The sequence below is a fragment of the Xiphophorus maculatus genome, chromosome 11, assembly GCF_002775205.1.
Source record: "Xiphophorus maculatus strain JP 163 A chromosome 11, X_maculatus-5.0-male, whole genome shotgun sequence".
In the NCBI taxonomy this organism is placed as follows: Eukaryota; Metazoa; Chordata; class Actinopteri; order Cyprinodontiformes; family Poeciliidae; genus Xiphophorus; species Xiphophorus maculatus.
In genome coordinates, this window is record NC_036453.1 from 180259 (window position 1) to 186466 (window position 6208).

General features: G+C 35.3%; 1 long non-coding RNA gene across 1 annotated transcript; it reads left to right on the plus strand.

Annotated features, from left to right (window-relative positions):
- Positions 1-319: 319 nt before the first annotated feature.
- LOC111610127 lies at positions 320-1377 on the plus strand. Its single transcript, XR_002753503.1, has 3 exons — positions 320-411; positions 663-776; positions 1161-1377. It is a non-coding gene; the product is annotated as an uncharacterized LOC111610127 (long non-coding RNA).
- The last annotated feature ends 4831 nt before the right edge of the window (positions 1378-6208 follow it).

The window sequence follows — 6208 nt, forward strand, 5'->3', positions numbered from 1 at the left end:
ACCAAGCTGAAGCTTCTACGGTTTTACATGTGCACAAAGAAAGAAGAAACAGTTCAGTATTCATCTGAAGAAGATTGTCAAAGTCCTGAACAACCAAATGACATGGATTCAACCCCAACAGCTAGAAAAGGATCTTTTGGTGAAATGGAGGATTGTGATGATCAAACTTTGAATCACCTAGACTCTTCCTACAACCATTCTGGAGTTGTTGATTTTACAGATCCACCTCATTCTGGATCCACACCTCGGCAGCCCCAGCCCTTCAGCTCTGAAAATTCTGGATCTGTTCCACACATGGATGAGGGAGACACGGTTGTATGGAATCCTGAAGAGGACCTAATTGGATTGGATGATGACAGTGACATAGTCGTTGTAACACTAAATTATGACAACACTGAAGAAGTTGTACAGGTAAGATCAGAAACGCTTTGGCGTGATACGATTTAGATACTTATAGAAGTGATATGTGACATTTGAATTGAGGTAAAATAGTAACATATTATTTGGTAGAATTTACATAGTTTTTTTGTGATGTATTTTTAATCAACTGTGAAATAAATATCTATCTTAAGGCAAAGGTATGAATAGTTTAACACTTGTGTTGTGTGCTGTAATCAAACATAACTTTATATATTACAATACTGTACAACTTTGTCATTCAGGACGATCTCAGCAGTCCCTTTGGACACGGTTCCCCGATACTGTTGCCTTCAGCCAGGAGTCTCTTCTCATCACAAATGCAAACCAGTAATATGGAGGCAGGACAAACTGGCCAGGTGAAATGGACACAGTCAACACAACCCAGAGCTCATTTTCTCCTCTGTAATGAACAACTCAGTACCACCTTTTTTTAAAGGTCATGCAATTATTACATCTTTTGAATTGAATACATATTTTTTTATTGAATTGAATATATATTTTTCATTTAATTGAATTGGTATTTTCTATTTAATTAAAAAAAATCATATGAAAGTATTAAAGTATGGATTAAGCAGAAGGGTTAGTGTTCCACCAGATCTTCCAAAGTTCTACAAATTAGCTTGGTAATCATAACATAGTAATGAAGAGAATATTAACAAACAAATGTCCAATCTGTTTGTAGAAATCTTATATTTGTATCTGTGTTGTTAATAATGGTTATTGCTTTATCTTTTACCCAGGACTCTGGCTTGATTCCACCCGAAGATTCTCACCCAAGTTCAAGCGGTCTACTGCCCCAATCTGTTTCAGCTGGTAACTCAGAAAATCTAGCAAACCATCTACATGTGTCAATTCGCAGGATCAAGGTTGTGGAAGATCTTTTGGCTGTGTTTATGGAAAACAACCTTTTGAATCAGACTTTAAAAATGGAGTTTGTGAATGAAAGAGCAATCGATGATGCTGGGGTATCAAGGGAGGTTTACACTGCATTTTGGGAGCAGTTTTTGGAACAGTGTGAGGGTGAAACAGAGCGAGTTCCCAGGTTGAGGCCTGACTTTTGTGAGTCTGAATGGCAAGCCATTGGACACATTTGGGTCAAAGGATTTCTAGACCATGGAGTCATTCCAGTGAGGCTATCGAAAGCTTTCATTTTAGCTTGTGTCCATGGAATTGAATCAGTGGATGATGATGTATTGATCCCATCATTTCTCAACTACCTCCCTCTAGTAGAGAGATCAGCTGTTGAGAAAGCTCTACAGGGCACCATGGATCAAGGTGATGAAGAGGACTTGCTAGACCTCTTCACAAGGATGGGGTCCCACTTCCTGCCTCCCAATGAGAACATTCAGCAGGCCATTGAAACCATGGCTCACAAGGCAATTCTTCAAGAGCCAAAGTATATATTGGATTGCTTCTCCACATCCATGGCATGTGTACAAGTGGAACTTGCTGACAAGAAAAGTCTGTTGTCTTTGTATGAAAAAAAGAAGGCCTCAGGTAAAAGACTGTTACAGCTGTTTGAATCAGCAAATGTGACGCTGTCCCAGAGAGAACAGACAACCTTTAACCACCTTCAACGTTTTGTAAAAAATGCTGATGAAGACAAGGCCGAAAAAATACTGCGTTTCTGCACCGGCTCTTCTGTAATCTGTGTTGACAAAATTCTCATTTGTTTCAACACTGAAACCGGGCTTAATAGAAGGCCTGTTGCTCGCACCTGTGGAGCTACCCTAGAACTTCCTTGCACTTATAGTTCTTACCCAGACTTTCGCACAGAGTTCGACAACATCCTCTCCAGTAATTACTTTGAAATGGACATAATTTGAAGTTGATGGGAGGTATTTACAGCACCTTTTTGTTTTGGTTGGAAATTTTGAATGCAGTTTTTTTTTTTTTCTAAATTTCATATTTAAATATTTAATGCATTCAGTCATATAGCAATTGATTTTATGTTTTCATGGTTTGGCTGTATGTTTTTGTTACTTTACATTTCAATTGTATTTATTTTCAAAGATACCTTGTGAATAATACAAATTAATGTAAAAATTACTTTTCCGCAAGATTTTAAGATCTTGTTTTAAGTAAATAATTCCTTAATATTGATCAAAAAGTACTGTTTATATTGGAAAATTATTTAACTTATAACAAGATATTTTTCCTATAAGTTAATTTATCTGCCAATAGAGCAAGTACTTTCTCATCAATATTAAAGAATTACTTACTTAAAACTCTATATGTTGCTGAAAAGTTACTTTTAAGTTAATTTGTCTTATTTTAAGTGTAATAGGATATTTTCACTAGAAACTAGACCAGAATTACTTGTTAAGATTTTGTTTTTCAATGTATGAAGAAGTGCTCCTTTGATTTTATCATATTCTAACCCCTTTTTTTGTAATTAAACAGAAATGTGTTCTCATTTTCTTTCAAGATGCTGTACTACAAGACCGATCTGTTGATGTAGCCTCTGTGCAATGTTGCTTTAAGCAGAGTTTGTTCTTTCAGTAAGGTTTACTGTTTAAGCTTTTAGATGTTTTTACAGATTTTTTAAAAAGTTCATAATTGTGTTTACAACCCTTATTAACTTCAGAGGCAAGAAATATGCATTTTGCTTTGTATCATGTTGATTGTTTCAAATACTTTTCCTTTCTTTATAGCATTTCAAATTTTAAAAAGTTAATTAATGCAACATTTATTTTAAAAATAGAATGGCAGGACAGAGTTTATCACTTAAAAGAAGCATTTTGTTTTGATCACAGAATTACATTTTCAGATAAATATTATTTATACTAAATACCCTTATTTTCCTTTTATGTTTATCTTTGTTTGACAAGTAAATATTTGCTTTCACAGAGTTTATTTTGATCTGAAACAGATATTGCATATTTACAAAATGGTTAGAAGCAGTTGAATAAACTGGCAGTTCATGAAACTCAAATGAACAATACATTTCTTCATTGTCCCTTCTAGAGAACATAATGAAATACTTTTGAAAGAAAAGAAACACAGTTTGTTTACATCTGCATGCCATTCTAAGTGGGCTTGTAAAGGTGCTGAAAAATGTTCTTGCTTGCAGTCAGCACATTTTAAAGTGATGCAATGATTGCCTCTCTTAGATGCATATACAAGTTCAAAGCCTGGTAAGCGTCTGTGGGTAAGGTCAGATGGGACTCTGCCATAAGGATGTTGCAGAGGTCAAAGACATCTGGATCACATGGTTTGGTCAGTCGAGAAATGCACTCATTTTTGCATACTTCAACATGTTCCTCTTCAACAAGGCAAAGAAAGTCTCTTGTCCTGTAGAGCTCAGGTAATGCATACATCACATTGGGTCGACCACTGGGGACATTTCTGTTGTTTGATGGCCTGATGGAGTGTGCATTCCAAACCTGGGCAGTATCATCCAGCTCATCCTGTCACAAAGAACACATGAATATGAGAATCATACACACTCATCTGTCTTAAAATTAGTAAATTATAAGAGTCATAAATAGGGATAGGAATTCCTAAAAACTTTGCAATACCAATTTCATTATGATTATTAATTATTGATTTTATTTTCATCAATTCTCAATGAGTTAGAGAATAAAGTCCTTAATTTAAAATTTGCACCATGTTGTATTCAATTCAAACAAAACTGAAGGTGGTTTAAAAAAGAAGAATCCTGCAGTTAGATTACAATTTTAACATGAAATTCAACTTTTTGCACATCAACAATGTTTGCGAACACAATTTTGCATGTTTCACATCTCAGGAAAAGTCTTTCAAGACTTACAGTGTCTCCAGCTATGGTTAAACACATTATTATATGTGTATTGTTATTTAAACATCTGAGAAAGCTAAGCAACTTCAAGTATGCAAGATCAAATCATGGTCATACTGATTTATTTAGTCCACTGCTTAAACTAGTGGACTTAACACATAGCATTTATGTGTTAATGAAAATGATGTCTTGCTTACAGCTAAGGAAAATATAACATTTTAGATTAGAATATTACATCACACCAATAAAAACACTAAACTCCTGCTTTAAGGTTATTTTAAAGTGCTTTTAATTTGACAATACTCATCCCAAATTCTAATTTATTGAATATGACTGTACATATAACTGAGATTGAGACTATTCATACAGTACAGAGCTGATATTAAAACAATAACCTTGATATGGAAGCATCTAAACTTGCCTGGCAGAGGAGCCAGAGTCCATTCCTCCCCCAGGGACCCTCAGACCTCCCTGAGGATCACGGCTAAGCAACATGTCAAACACTTTACATTCAATAGTCATTTGCATGATGTGTGTTAATTTTTTGGGACGTTGGAAGGATTTGTTCCCTTTATTGTGATTCAAGCTTTGTTTGGGTCCTAGTCTTTTTTTGTAGAATATAACCACACTTTGGAACCCATAATGTGTCCTCGGTCCAAAGTAGACTGATCTCGCTATTCTGTTGAGTTCTCCAGAGTTCTGGTATGACTTTATTATTTGATCTGAATGTCAAATGAACTACGTTGGGACTATTTGTTTGGAAACACAGCTGATGCGTGTGCGAGCACCGGCCACCGGTGTTATGCCCAGAAACGCATGCCTGCCCAAAATTGCATCCCCTCTCGCGGGAGCGCGCATCGCTCTGTTCTCTCGCATATTGACGAGAAAACGGACTGAAATATGACCGAAGAGGAAATTTTAAAGATATTTGTAACATTATCACATTTCTTAACCATGTAATCCCTAAAATGGTGGGTTTTATTTCGCAAATTACTTGAAATAAATACGGTTTTTACACCTTTATTGACACATATGAGTCGAACTTTTTTTCACCCCGCGCTATGAAAACTCTCTTCAGATGTCTCTCACTAATACTAAATCCATGTCTGCTGTCAAGCACTGATTTAATGTGTTTATACTCAAGCCCAAGCTCGAAATGGGTGGGTGTCCTCCATCACTGTGATTAGGTCGTTATGTACTGATGTCGGGATCTCGAGATAATAAGTCGGGATCTCGGGATCTCGAGATAATAAGTCGGGATCTCGAGATAATAAGTCGGGATCTCGAGATAATAAGTCGGGATTTCTTTCCTTTTTTTTTCTCTCCATGTCCCCTTAGGGGCTCCGTACCATTAACAAAAAATGCACTTGAATAAAAACTAAACATAAAATCAAAGTGAAAATAAAAACTACATTCAACCAAAAGAGTACAGATTATGAAGTCTGTATACTACCGTAAGTCAAATAGCCTTTTGATTCTAATTTATTAAATTTCTATGTGTATAGATAACATTTTTTATTTATCTCTACTAGGCCTGTCACGATAGCAAATTTTGCTCAACAATTAATTGTCTCAAAAATTATTGCGATAAACGATAATATTGTTTGAAGACCTTTTTACACTGATTTAATGGAAATGACGTAATAATTCATGCGATTTCCTGCCAAAGATAGATATACTTTATTTTCAAAAGAGCACTAAACACTGGAACTGATAAACAAAATAAACAAAACAGCCAAAAACAAAAATAAAATGGATTCTCAGTCTCCATTAACAAAAAACTCACTTGAAAAAAATAAACTAAACAACATAAAGCCAAAGTGGAAATAAATACTGCATTCAAGCAAAAGAGGGCAGATTATGAAGTCTGTATATTATGTTGCCCTTCAGTAATAATTAGATTTACATAGAGAAAATGGGCACGTCATCCACTACCTGATGCAATAGTTCACACTACATGATTTTTTGCTCCTATTTTTCCCCTTACGATAATCTTAGCACGTTGGTCTTTCTAAGATTGTGTGGTGT